The sequence below is a fragment of the Drosophila arizonae genome, chromosome 2 (assembly GCF_054131065.1).
Source record: "Drosophila arizonae isolate 15081-1271.41 chromosome 2, UAZ_ARI_1.0, whole genome shotgun sequence".
In the NCBI taxonomy this organism is placed as follows: domain Eukaryota; kingdom Metazoa; phylum Arthropoda; class Insecta; order Diptera; family Drosophilidae; genus Drosophila; species Drosophila arizonae.
This window is the reverse complement of record NC_142922.1, coordinates 33,181,224-33,195,900: the sequence shown is the minus strand read 5'-3', so window position 1 is coordinate 33,195,900 and position 14,677 is coordinate 33,181,224. Positions and strand designations below refer to the sequence as shown.

General features: G+C 34.9%; 1 protein-coding gene across 19 annotated transcripts in view; it reads right to left on the bottom strand.

Moving 5' to 3' along the window:
- The window catches only part of smash (smallish), a 91,005-nt gene that overhangs the window by 40,755 nt on the left and 35,573 nt on the right, over positions 1–14,677 (bottom strand). For 14 of the 19 annotated variants that reach the window (XR_016270638.1, XR_016270639.1, XM_089472091.1 and 11 more), the window contains one exon: positions 13,684–13,781. The exons of 2 other annotated variants lie outside the window; for them this stretch is intronic. The gene's annotated coding sequence lies outside the window, so the exon portion shown is untranslated. The remainder of the gene's footprint in view (positions 1–13,683; positions 13,782–14,677) is intronic. 3 more of the 19 variants (XM_089472095.1, XM_089472123.1, XM_089472134.1) reach the window with 1 other exon arrangement.

Here is a 14,677-nt window from a genome sequence, read left to right as displayed (position 1 = left end):
AGACTATGCTACCATAAAATTGCTGGAAAATCAGGAAAAAACAGAAAACTAATTGGCAATTTTTTTACAAATAGGGAAAACTATGGAAAAAACTATATAAGCGGCAATAATCAAGCGATTTCAGAAGGAAATAGAAGAAGCTTCGAATTCCCATGAATCGACCACCAAGATTAGGGTTAAAAAAATCAGTGTTAGGACGAGCTTATCAACGGTCCAAAGAGCAATTAAGAAAGTTAATTACTTAAAGAAACAGAATGTAAAACAAGTAAGAAAGCTCTAGTCGAGACTGCTCGACTACGAGATCCCCTGAACCCTTGGAGCAATAGATATTTCAATAATTTTTCGCGTCTTTCAGCTTACACAAGAAACACGCACACACACACACACAGGCATACATACACACACACGCATACAGACACACATACACACACACACACGCATACACACACAAACGCATACACACACACATACACACACACATACACAAACACATACCCACACAAGCACCCACGCATAAACACGCATGGGCTGCAGTGTGCGCTTACTATGAGAACTTAATAGTTTAATAACTTTTTTTATGGACGTACGATCTTCATGAAACTTTCAGATTATGATTATAACATGAATATGCATGTAATTGCCAAAGCACAAGTCTCTAGTATTTGAAATACGCTTTTTACAAAAGTGAGGGTGAGGGGGTGAATTTAGAGGTGTAGAGGTGGGTAAATTTTAACAAAAACCGAAATTGTATAAATTGCATATAAGCATACATTAAAAATTTGGAGACTCTAGCAATAAAGGTGTAGAAGATATAATTTTATAACTGGTTTTCGATAAGGTTTTTTATCGATAAAAAAAGATCGGGATGAGTTATCGAATTTTAATGATAAACTTGATATGCGCGCTGTAATTACGGACATTTTAAAAAAAATTTGAAGTCTCTAGCTCTTATATCTTCTGAAATCGACGCGTTCATACATACGGACAGACGGACAGACGGACAGACGGACAGACGGACAGACAGACGGACAGGGCCAAATCAACTCAGCTCGTCACCCTGATCAAGAATATATATACTTTGTGGGGTCTGCCACGCCTCCTTCTCCCTGTTACATACATTTCAACAAAACCATTATACCCTGATTTCCCATTGAAAATGGGTTCAGGGTATAAAAAAGACACCAGCCGATATGCTGAGAAAAGAAATACGCATTAATTTTGGCCGGGCGTATATGACGTGGTCTATCCAATGGCAGCATGTTGTCTTTTCTGATGAGAAAAATTGAATTTGGAAGGAACTGATGGCTATAATTATTATATCCATGACCTACTCCTAGAAGAACATTATTTGGAACGGTTTTCAAGCCGCTGCGGCGGGTGGGTGGTGTGGCACTGGTGTAGGTATCAATATCTTACTACAGCACTTGCAAGCTTCAATTTTTGACATCGCGCATGAACGCATAGGACTATAACATCATGTTTAAAACTGCTGTTCCGCATTTCTATAACCTGTCTGAAAACCGGCATTAGATTTTCCAGCATGATAATGCTCCAATTCAGACCGCCCTATCCGTGAAGTCCTGGATTCAGGGCCAAAAAATTGATCTCATGGAGTGGTCACCATACTCACTCGACCTTAATATCATTGGAAACGTCTGGGGATGGTTGGTCAGGAAAGTATATGAGTCCGGAAAGCATTATAGTACAAAGACAGAGTAAATCGAAGGTACTGAACACGCTTGGTCAACCATATCCTTGAATAATATTGAAAAACTTTATAATTCCATTCCTAATCGAATTTTTGAATTTCAAACAAAAAACGGCACTAAGCACTACTAATATTACTTAAAAATAATAATAGCTTAAAATACAGGTGTTATTTTTGGTCATTAACTTAAATAAATTGAATTTAGCGAAGGGGGCGCTAATCTGATGACCAAATTTTTGTTACATGATTTTTGTCATTTTACAAAAAAAATTATTTAACAAGTAAGAAAGCTCTAGTCGAGACTACTCGACTACGAGATCCCCTGAACCCTTGGAGTGCTAGCTATTTCAATAATTTTTCGCGACTTTCAGCTTACACAGGAAACACGCACACACACACACACACACACACACACACACACACACACGCACGCACGCACGCACACACGGGCATACATACACACACATACATACACAAACAATTACATACATATACACACACAAGCATATACACGCATGGGCGGCAGTGAGCGCTTACTATGAGAACTTAATTGCTTAATAACTTTTTTTGTGGACGTACGATCTTCATGAAACTTTTAGATTATGATTATAACATGGATATGCATGTAATTGCTAAAGCACAAGTCTCTAGTATTTGAAATACGCTTTTTACAAAAGTGAGGGTGAGGGGGTGAATTTAAGGGTGGGGGGTTAATTTTAACAAAAACCGAAATTGTATAAATTGCATATAAGCAAACTTTAAAAATTTGGAGACTCTAGCAATAAAGGTGTAGAAGATATAATTTTATAACTGGGTTTCGATAAGGTTTTTTATCGATAAAAAAAGATCGGGATGAGTTATCGATTTTTAATGATAAACTTGATATGCGCGCTGTAATTACGGACATTTAAAAAAAAATTTGAAGTCTCTAGCTCTTATATCTTCTGAAATCGACGCGTTCATACATACGGACAGACGGACAGACGGACAGACGGACGGACGGACAGACGGACAGACGGACAGACGGACAGACAGACGGACAGGGCCAAATCAACTCAGCTCGTCGCCCTGATCAAGAATATATATACTTTGTGGGGTCTGCCACGCCTCCTTCTCCCTGTTACATACATTTCAACAAAACCATTATACCCTGATTTCCCATTGAAAATGGGTTCAGGGTATAAAAATAATCCTTATTGTTACAGTAGCCATTCTTTTTATACCCTGAACCCATTGAAAATGGGAAATCAGGGTATAATGGTTTTGTGAAAAAGTATGTAACGGGCAGAAGGAGGCGTGGCAGACCCCACAAAGTATATATATTCTTGATCAGCGCGACGAGCTGAGTCGATATAGCCCTGTCCGTCTGTCCGTCCGTCCGTCCGTCCGTCCGTATGAGTGCGTCGATCTCAGAAGTTATAAGAGCTAGAGAGCTGAAATTTGGCATGCATACTCGTGTGTACCATACGCAGTACGAGTTTGCTTTATTTTTTCGATAAATCGTCCGATAACTTTTTTATCGAGAATAATCGAAAATTTGATTTTGTTTTTTTAGGCTAATTTGAACATTTTTAGACCTGGAGTCTTCAAATTTGCGTTGTATATAAAGTTAATCGATACAAAGATACTCAGCACTACAAGCTGAGTCGATATAGCCCTGTCTGTCTGTCCGTCCGCCCTTCCGTAGGAGCGCCTACATCTCAGAAGCTATAAGAACTTGAGAGCTGAAATTTTGCATGTAGACTCGTGTTTACTATACGCAGTACAAGTTTTGTTTATTTTTATTTATTTTTTTTTTTTTTTTTTTTTTTGATAACTCATCCGGTAACGTTTTTATCGAGAATAATCGGAAAATTAATTTTGTTTTTCAGCCTAATTTGAACACTTTGATCGATACGATTTTGTAATTTACAGATTTTGGATACCACGCCCCCATCACACCCAATTTGTAAAAAACGCATTTCAAGTACTAGGGACTTGTGCTTCGGAGTGTTCACACATTTTCATTAAGATCGTATGTCTACAAAAGAAATTATTCAACAAAAAAATTCTCAAAATATTGTCCACACTGCAGGGCAGACAGCTGCTTACTGCGCAGTTAGCAAAGCGCGTGATTAAACTTGCGTGTGGCTGCGTGTGTATGCATGTGTGCATAAAAGAAATGCAGAATGAGTAGAATATCAGCTTAGAGGGTTCATGGTATCTCCTGGTCGAGCAGTCTCGACTAGGGCCTTCTTACTTGTTTGGCTTAAGGTACACCGATTTCCACTTTTATTTTGTTTACTTATTTAATCATAAAAGAACATATAAACAAATATACGAATATATACGAATATGAAAGTAGCGTAGCAAAGGCATTTGTTTGTCGAATATGATTTCTCGAGATGATTTGTCGTTTAGAAGCTGTCGAAACGGCAATGACAAGGTATTACGAACTGTAACCCAGTCCAATTGCATCTAATTTATTAAAGTTTTAAAAGTCCAATAGTAGGTTGAGTTTCGGTTTTAAAAAGAAGAAATCTATATGAATTAATAAACTGATGAAATTGAAATACGAAATCAGATAATTAGATATCATTCCAGCATAATTATTAGCATAGATATTAAAAACTTCTGTACTTAAAATAAATTATATATTGTAGTTAACAAATCCCAGGGATCGTACGTGTATGAAGCCATTGCTAACAGATGCGTTAAACAAACAGCGGGCTGAAACAAAAAGAGTGAAGCCTAATACGATGATAAGTACTTATGTATAATAAAGGGGCCTACAGACAGATAGGAGTAAGAGCTCCAAAGTAGTAGACAAACAATGTCTGGACTTGAGCAGACTCGGGTCTTATGACTGCGACCCATGCATATGGATCAGAAGCAAGGCTCTCGTAAAGGTGCCCTAATGACAACATGACATGCAAAGTTTTTGTCAAAGCAGACAGTAAACAATATTCTGTAGCTAAAGAATCATCCAGACACAAGCCCCTATCCCTAGTCATAAGGACAGCTGTGGTAAGTAGCCAAAGTGGAGATGTAGGCCTTAATCAACAGCAGCGGTAGATTCTTTTATTTTTTAGCACGTTATATGAATAACTAATTGAGAACACACACCAAGACTGTGTGTAAGTGTGTTTGAGTGTGTGCGTAGGAGCAGAACAATGTGTGTGCAGGCGCATTAACAAAATATACATACATATGTATCTCGAGGGCATTGCCAAAGCGGAGGGCGTTGCGCCAAAGCATGACGTTGCATAAATACGAAGACTGGCGAATAATCTCAGTACAGCGAAGATGTTGAGTTCAACAGCTGAGTCGCATCACAGTGGGGTCTTTAGTCAATTTTCGTCGCAAAAATAATTTTTTTTTTTATGCTTCAGGTATTTAACTTAACCTGGATATTTCAAATGCAATACTATTTAAATTGTTCGTATACATGCCTGCGTATGTATGTGTGCATATGATATTTGTTATGTATGCATTAAAGAAGCGCAGAGTGATTGGAGTATCATTGCAACTATTCAGATTATCTCCTACTCGAGCAGTATCGATTGCAGCACTCACACTTATTGTGCTGAAAATTAAATTATTTGTGTCCCCTTCTGTAATATAATTTCATTTTCTGGGTCTCATAAATTTTGTATCAGATTTATTAAACTATCTGACCAACTGTTTCCATCAAAGCTCTCAATTTTGAGGCGCTTTGTGGGTGGTACACCCAACTGTATGAAGATCAAACCCAAAGATGAGTTTAAACTAATACTGCTGCCGTTCTTATTTTAGCAGACTTGTAGCACATTTTGCTGAACTGGGCTGAGTCATCGGGATGTCTGCTGTCTGTGCTGTTGCTTCTCTTATTTCGCATTAGGCCAAGTTCGATGACTAAACATTTTAATTCTGGTTCTGCAACTCGTCCGTTTACGTTATAAGTGTGCTCTACCGACTGCAAAATCATTCGCGATCCAAAAACAGTTTTATCTATATTATTAAAGAAGTCAGCAGTAAGTCTGCAATAATTTAACTGAGATATTTTAAAGCTTCAGCTGAAATATAATTAAGATATATTTTAGCTACATTTCCAATGTCATATCTTTTTCATATGTTCTAAATTTCAAATTTTAACACTTTATCAAATGATGGTACATACCTACATGTTCCAAATTTCGAGTCCCTAGTTTCAAAAGCGATGATGTGGTTTCCGTTCATACGAATAGACAAAATGGACTTATGTAGCACATAACTAATATACTCAGCTACGAAAACTGTGTTTAAACAAGTAAGAACGTTGCAGTCGGGCTTTACCAACTACAGAATACTCAATCACACCCCATCACATCAATATCGTAGCTAAGTTTTCAGTTTCAAGCTCTTATACTGTAGAAAATGTAGATTTGGCCGATTTGAAACGTTCCTACTGGGCGTAGTCACAGAATTTTTGGTCAGATCTTAGAACGAGCTGAAGGTAACGTAACTGCAAAATTTTTATGCTTACACTCAAAAAATGTGAAAATTACATTTGAAGCTTCTAGCTCTTAAACTATAGGAGATATAGCTTTTGCGATTTGCAACGTCACCTGTGGGCGGAAATATATACGCCATAGCTTTTTGGTCTTGGGTGGACAGCCCGAGTATGTATACCAAATTTCAGGTCGCTAGCTCAGTAGCTTACGTGCTTAATTTCAGCGGTCTAGCCTTAAGACTATAGGAGATACAGTTTTACCCGATTTGCCACGCCCCCAATGGGCGTAGATGTATCTACCATAGCTTGTTGATCTTGGGTGGTCGACGCGGATCTACATTCCAAATTTATGCTTTCTAGCTCTTCAACTAATATGATTTCTGGTATATCAAAAAAGACATTCTCCGATACGGACAGACGGACGGATAGCAAGAAGGATATGCACAAAATCAATATACACATTTCACTTTCGTGAATGAGTATAAAAATGTCGGCATAACTTTAATGTGACCGCATTCGAGACGCAGCTGTTGTTGTTGCTCCTCTTGCTTCACTGTTGCACCTCTTCATTCTGAATGATTTTACGTTTCACTGTCAAGGCACATCGAGTATTATAAATTTCGTTAATTATTTGCCTAAAATTTTACTTATAATTTATGAATGCTATTTATAACTGTAAATTTGTTGTTTTTAAAATATAAATATCAATGATATAAATATCATATACATATAAAATAAATAAAATAAAATCTAAATATAAATATAAATATAAATCTCAATATAAATATAAAATATAAATATAAATAATAAATATAAATATAAATATAAATATAAATATAAATATAAATATAAATATCAATATCATATACTATAAATATAAATATAAATATAAATATAAATAAATAATCTAAATATAAATATAAATATAAATATACAATATAAATATAAATATAAATATAATACTATTTTTCTAACATCATTGATGAAAACCAATATACTTATTCAATTCGCGGATGACTCTTTTAGATGCTCAAATCAAAATTAGCAGCAGGCAAAATTAAATAAACAAGCTTTTCAAAGCCAATGCTTGCGAAACCATGACACATGGGCGAAGGCCATCCGATAGAGATAGAACACAATTGTGTTTATGTGTTCTATCTATATTGGCTGGGCAGAGACAAAAGTGCGCACAAACATAGCCGATGACGAATAGTGGGGCTAGAACGCATTGTTAATACGGAGAAGCTGATGGCACAGAGGAAAAGAGGCAAAGTAAAACAAAACCGAAAATAAAAACAATTTGCATACAAAAATAAAGCATGACGAACACAAGTACAGTTTGAGTTTCCCAGTCAGTGTCAGACTGTTCAATTAAATGCAAAATTTAACTTGCGCATACTCACACTCACTCCCACTCCCTCTACCTCCCTCTCACTCGATCTGCCTATTTTACTCTAGCCATTTGTACACTACCGATTTACCCAATTTGCAGAGATTTTCAGTTACTTTTGCCATTCATTTCTATGGCCATTGTGTGTATGCATATGTATAATACAGCTAGTATGTTAAAAAAAAAAGGAGGTTGTTCGGCACTCCTTACTCAGCCCTCTTATTTGTTCCAGCTGTTGTTATTGTATTGTACTCTGTTCTGTATTTCACTAGTGAAGTGGAACGAATAGCCTTTTTTTTCGAAAAGTATTACGTTTACGAATTGATTCTGAAAGAAAATTGATTTAATTTTGTTTTCGTTACCACGAACCCCGACCAATTTATACATTAAATATACGCATTTATGTATTTATAGAAGCAGTGTAATCCTAAAAATTTTAAAATCCTATTCCCCTCCTAATGCTTTCAAGTACTAATTCTAATCCAAATACTTAAAAGAAGAAAACATCTCTATTTGCTCATTTTTCTTCTATTTATATACATGATAGAGTTTTTCTTCGACTTAATGTAAAACTAGAACGAAACACAAACGTTAAAAATTTAACAAATTAAACAAACAAAAATAAAACAGTAAGCGGAATCGACTGATTAGACCAGATGCCTCAAACTTTTTATAGCGCGTTTGTTTCAATCATTTCGACTGATATATATGGGTAAAAAAGTACACGATCTGTTTACTTATCAAAAATTCAGCTAACTCAACTTCTTTTGCTCTCGAATGGAGGAAGAGTTCTTCAATAAATTGGCTTCTAGATATACATGTATAATTACTTTTTCAGGATAATCGAATTAAATAAAATTTTGAATTCTTCAAGTACTAAAAAAAATATTTTCAAAGATTTTCCCAGTCAAAGAGTCAATTTATAAGTACTATATCCCATATCTCCATTCCGGCAAAAAATTTGCGTTCTTACACACAAATGGCTAATACATAAAACCAATATACGCTTTTCTTATTTCGTTAATATATATATTATACGCTCACTACTTATTTAAAATGTATACAAATTCAGTATTAGGTTTATTGTTGGCTACCAAATTGCATTAATAATCAAAATTATTGCGGCAAATAGAATGTGTTGTATCCAATTTAAGTTAATACGGCCTCTAATTAAGCATGAATCAAACAACAGAATCACTATAATTGTAATTGTCAAGGCTCAATCACCTATCGCTTCCAAAAGTTATCTAGAAATCTCTGCACAGAGCCAAGGCTTGAGAACTTAGAGCTGTTGTCTTAGTTGTCTATAATTTCGAAATTCGCAAATCTCACATATATATATAATACTTGCTAGCTTCAAGCTGAGTCGACTCGGAACAGCTAATAACAGACATGACAGGGCGCGGCGGAGAGACTAGAGAGATTCAGCTGAATGCCGGACTATCTGCCTAGCTGTCGGACATAATATATATATATATATATATATATATATATATATATATATATATATATATATATATATATATATATATATATATATATATATATATATCTGTCCGCAATTCAAATCGCGTAATTGTTACACCCTGATTACGGAAGCACCGCAACAGTTTTGAAAATACACGAAAAGATTACAAGTAACAGAGCTATAATAACCATTGAAAATGGGTTCAGGGTATAAAAATAATATAAAACAAGTAAGAAAGCTCTAAGTCGAGACTGCTCGACTACGAGATCCCCTGAACCCTTCGAGCAATAGCTATTTTAATAATTTTTCGCGTCTTTCTGATTACACAAGACACACAAACACACACACGCATACACGCACACATATACGCACACAAGCACCCACTATGAGAACTTAATTGTTTACTATGAGACCTTAATTGTTGTTAATAACTTTTCATGTGGATGTACTTTCTTCATGAAACATTCAGATTATGATTATAGCATGGATATGCATTTATTTGCTAAAGCACAACACTCTATTTGAAATACGCCTTTTACAAATATTTGGGTGAGGGGGTGAATATAGGGGTGGGGGTAAATTTTGACAAAACCGAAATTCTATAAAGTACATTGGCGACTCTAGCTTTAAAAATGTAGGAGACATAAATTTATTACTGTTTTTAGATAATGTTTTTCATCGGTAACAAAATAATGGGGTAAGTAATCGATTTTTAAAGCAAAACTCCATATCCGCGTGGTATACACGGACATTTAAAAAAAAAAAAATTGAGTTCTCTACCTCTTATATCTTCTGAAATCGAAGCGTTCAAACATACGGACAGACAGATAGGGCTAAATCAACTCAGCTCGTCGGCCTGATCAAGAATATATATACTTTGTGGAGTCTACCACGCCTCCTTTTGCCTGTTTCCCATTTAAAATGGGTTCAGGGTATAACAAGTAAGAAGGCTCTATTCGAGACTGCTCGACTAGTAGATACCCTGAACCCTCCAAGCTGATATTATAATCATTCTGCATTAATTTTATGCACACATACACATCATCCAGATGTACGTATAATCACGCGCTCTGCAGCCTGGGCAGTTAGCAGCGACAGCGCTTGGGCTGGAAAACTAATATACTCCTTTGATAATTCGAAATCTTAGTATGAATATGAATACACGAAACTATGCCCCATCAGGTATATATACTACTCAGGTACAGACAAATAAGATTTAAAATACAATAGCCCCAACAAGCATTCACAGACCGCTAGATGGTGCTGTTTTCCATACGAATGCTGCAATGCTGTTTGCCATTGTGGGCGTTATGCGTGAGAATAACTGTCGGAGCAGGACAGCAAATACCTCAACTGAAATGTAAAAGAAAAAGAGAGACAAAGTGCGACTAAGTGCTTGAATGCACTGGAAAAGTAAGCACGCTTCGCTGAATGCATAGAATTTTCTGCATGGTATTTGCACAGACAATGAGAAGCGCTCATAACAAGCAACCTGGCCTTTTTGCCATATTTACAATAAGCCGATAGCTTTTAAATGAAATTAAGTTATAAATACTGAGCTGATCAATAATATCAAATAAGATTTTACTATACATATATGTTCAGAGCTACATCCGTCTATCCGTCTGTCCGTATGTATGAATGCGTCGATCTCAGGAGGTATTAGAGTTAGAGACTTGCAATTTGTATACCCTTTTCGCCCCCAATTTGTAAAAAAAAAAACGCCTTTCAAGTACTAGAGACTTGTGCTTTGGAATGTACACACATATGATTACGATTTGAAAGTTTCATTAAGATGTATGACGACAAAAGAAATTATTCAACAAATAAATTCTCATAATATTGCCCACACTGCAGAGCAGCCTAAGCGCTGTCGCTGCTAGCTGCGCAGTCAGCAGAGCGCGTGATGATACGTACGTGTGGATGCGTGTGTATGCATGTGTGCATAAAATAAGTGCAGAATGAGTAGAATATCAGCTTAGAGGGTTTAGGGTATCTCCTGGTCGAGAAGTCTCGACTAGAGCCTTCTAACTTTTTTTCCTACGTCCGTGTATATCACGCGCATATCGAGTTTTTCTCTAAATATCGATAATTATTCCCGATATTTTATTATCGATTAAAACCCTTATCGAAAGTTAGTTATTTAATTAAATCTCCTAATTTAATTATAATTAATTATATAACCTAAGCCCTGAGAAGAACTGATATTCCAATCATTCTACTAGAATTACAAATATTCTATTAGAATTACAAATATTTTAACAAAAACTCGTTAATATCCAAGGGTTTCACTGTATAATACGATAGTGGCGAACAGTAATGCCTACCCATTTCAACTGTTGCTCTAGGGAAAACTCTTGCCGAGTAATGATGAAAAATATTTCCTATTTTCAGTTTCAATCTAACACTTTCTTTTCATAGTCTCAATAGTATCACTGACCACATTTGGCTGTGAAATGGGGCATAGCTGGCCGGACTGACAAATAAAATACCCCCTTCGGGTTGGTGATACTATTGTCATTGATTCTGTAATTAATTTAGGCTTTTTAATTTTTAGTTGACTATCGTTATGTCAATATCTTTAAAAAAAAAAAAAATAGTTAAGTTCTTTTAATATTCTAATTTTTTAATTTTAGTTGACTCTAGTTTTGTCAATATCTTTAAATAAATAAATAAATAAATAAAAAATATAAGAGATAGTCGCAGATGCAGCAGCAACCTCGGCAGCTAGGCATAGATCATTTCTGTGTCTATTTTTGATCAAACCGCCACCACATACACATATGCGCCTATATATAAACATATTCATATATAAAAACAAAGATGCTTTAGCTATTGTATCTATTGGATACTTTTTGTTCGCCTGGGTCTTGGATACTGGGCTTTTGCCGTCTGCCGTCTGCCGTCTGCACGGTTGTCATTTTGATTTTGCTCGACATATGCAAGAAAGAGCTGGCAATACTTTCATCTGTGCTGTGCATCTTGCATATGCGTAATCGTATCTGTATCTATACATGTATATATACACATGTAACTATAACGCTTTGTTGAAATCTACAACAATTGGGCGGGAAAATAACACAGCTTGCATGTTAAATTAATTTCATTCAATTTAAATGCAATTTGACGGCGTTTCACTCATCATGAGTGTATAACCAAGTGTATCTGTTTCTGGCAGCATGTGTCAGGCAGGTATCTACAATGAGAAGTCCTCGGAACACTATAGAATCTCGCCCATTGTTAATGATTCAATGCGCCATGTACACCATGCTTAACTGAGCATTTAATTTCTGATATCCATTTTGACTACCGATTAGCGAATTTATTGCGTTATACTCAAAAACCCATTGAAAATGCGAATTTAGGGTTTATTGCAAGGTTGACGAAATATCAATATATCGACATTTTTATATTATTATTTATATATTTTTATCGGGATAATTTTTTTAGCTAAATATCAATTTTTTTTGCGATCTTTTGACATATTTTAGTTGGTCACTCTTTTGATAGGTGATAATGCAAAAGTAAAAATTGAATGATTAAAATGAACTTTAAAAATGGGACAGCCAAAGTAATTTGTGCCTAACGTATTGAAAATTAATTAAATATGGCGTCGCATAGGAAAAACAAACACTATGTCACTTTTGAGAACCGAATACTTGAAATAAGCGGTCTTTTTAATTTAAATAAAACATACTTATTATTATAATTATTATTATTCTTGTTTTGTTTTTCAAAAAAAAAAAAAAAAAAAAAAATTTTAAATATTGATATATCGATTTTTTTAAGTTGCATATCAAATATCATATTGATATTTATTAAAAATTCAAAATATCATCGAAACGATTATTTTAAAATGTTCGACAACCCTAGTTTTAGGGTGGATGAATTTAAAAAAACATGACCTATATGTAAGATCGCGGCCCATACGTTACGAAAGATAGATCCTTCAAATGTTTATCCTTTTCGATCCACAGTACGAGTTTACCAATCCTTTTTATACCCTGAACCCATTGAAAATAGGAAATCAAGGTATAATGGTTTTGTGAAAAGTATGTAACAAGCAGAAGGAATCATCGTATTCTTGATCACGACGACGAGCTGAGTCGATATAGGCCTGTCCGTCTGTCCGTCCGCCCGTCCGAATGAGCGCCCACATCTCAGAAGCTATAGGAGCCTGAGAGCTGAAATTTGCATGTAGACTCGTGTATACTATACGCAGTACAAGTTTTGTTTATGTTTTCGATAACTCATCCGAAAACTTTTTTATCGAGAATAAACGAAAAATTGATCTTGTTTTTCAGCCTAATTTAAACACTTTTAGACCTAGAGACTTCAGATTTATATGAGTATATACAGTTGATCGATACGAAGATTTTGTAATTTACAGATTTCGGATACCACGCCCCCTTCGCAACCAATTTGTAAAAAACTCATTTCAAGTACTAGAGACTTGTGCTTTGGAATGTAAACACATTTGATCAGGCCCTGAAAGTTTTATAAAGATAGTCTATCTACAAAAGAAACTATTCAACAATAAAATTCTGATAATAATGTCCACACTGCAGCGCAGTGTACCAAAAAAGCTACAAAAGAAAATTTAGATTTTGCATATCTTGCCCATTTATTACTATTTAACCAAACACATAGTGCAATTAATTACTTACTTATCGAATGTGTAACAAGTACTTAACAGTACCTTTTTAGGTTCTACAGGTGATGGGAGGGATTCTCGAGGGGTTTGTTCTATAGTATTCGTTGGGTTCTGCAAGTAAAAGCAATGAAAACATTTAAAACTAAAATAATAATATGCATGAATCTAATAAAATTATGAAAATACAATTTTTCCAATAAAATAGTCTATCTACATATAGATATGTTAAATTATTCTACAATTTTAAGCATTCGAGCGTAATTTTAAATAAGTAAAAATCTTGCAATCATACAGTCTCCATCGACTGCAAACAACATATTCACGATCCAAAATGTTTAAACAACTTTACCTTTACTTCAACTTTGACTTTACTTTACAACGCTAACCAAAAAAGATGGGAAATAGTTCTAGCACTTTGAAAAAATATCTTTTCCGATTTGTTCCCCAATATACATATATAGTTTTGGTAAGTCAATGGAGGAGGTCACTTAAGTACCGCATTTTTGTTCTAGATTAAAGTACATATACGTATTAAGAATAGAACAATTTTGAAATTAAAGCGAACCATAGTTATATACGATATACGGAAGATTACCAAAATAATATTAATGAATAGTACATATAAAACTACTAAGACTAAGACTATTAAAATAAATTTGGATGGACTGAGGATGACCCTAAGCTAAAAAGAAACATAACTTAGAAGCCTCAATTAGAAGATATCATTAGGAAATCAAATAATGATAGTAGGAGCAATAAAAAAAATAAATAACAAGTAAGAAAGCTCTAGTCGAGACTGCTCGACTACGAGATCCCCTGAACCCTTAGAGTAATAGCTATTTCAATAATTTTTCGCGTCTTTCAGCTTACACAAGAAACACGCATACACACACTCACACACACATTGTATAAATTGCATATAAGCATACATAAAAAATTAAAAGACTAGCAATAAAGGTGTAGAAGATATAATTTTATAACTGATTTTCGATAAGGTTTTTTATCGA